Below are 825 nucleotides of genomic sequence, written 5' to 3' on the forward strand. Positions count from 1 at the left end.
TAGAATCCAACCAGACCAAGATCATTTTTTAAAACAAATTGATGAGCTGGAGAGAAATCTACAAACCAGTCCCTAATTAGCAAAGGTCTGATCAAGGCGCCCGGGCCATTTCCTCCTGGATTTCACTTCTTCCCGTCTTCTTTCCCTCTCCTCCCCAAAACATGCTCCCACGACAGACACACCACCGTTTTCTAAAATGTTTTTTAACTCTACCAAGGTTCAGACACCCAAGAAAGTTGGAGGACGGGTGTGGATGTGTTCAGCGGTGTGTCTTACCCCCGTGACCCTGCTCTAGGACACGAGTGAGGACAGAGGTCTGGGGATACTTAGATGCGAGATCCTCCTCTCTGGCTCCTCGGGAAGCATCCTCGTGCTGGAGATGGGCGCAGCCCCAGAACTGCACCCTCCCCTCCATTCAGTTTTCCCCTCTTATAGAACTGAGTGCTGGGGGCGGGGGGAAGGGGAGTCCGTTACTACCCATTCGCACACACTCCTAAAGCCGGCGGCGGCGGCGGCCTCCTCCACCCCCGGGGCAGGACCCCTCATTTTGTGGTCCCAGCTCATCCAGAGGCTCCGGTAACAAGCCTGGCCCGCCAGTCCCGGCCAGGGTTGCATTCCTCTCCAGCTTCCCGGCACAGCCTACTCACTAGGACCAGAGCCTCGGCGCGGGCAGGGGGTTGGATGCCCGTCGGGAAGGAGAAGGCAAGGATCAAAGCCGCCACGAGAGTTTGTTAGCCGGGCCTCTGCGAGTCCCCCGGGCGTCCTAATTGCCTGCCCGGCAGCCTCCCGCTCGCAGGCTGTCCCGCTGCGCCGTGCCGGGCCGCA

Source organism: Myotis davidii, unplaced genomic scaffold, assembly GCF_000327345.1.
Source record: "Myotis davidii unplaced genomic scaffold, ASM32734v1 scaffold674, whole genome shotgun sequence".
Taxonomy (NCBI): domain Eukaryota; kingdom Metazoa; phylum Chordata; class Mammalia; order Chiroptera; family Vespertilionidae; genus Myotis; species Myotis davidii.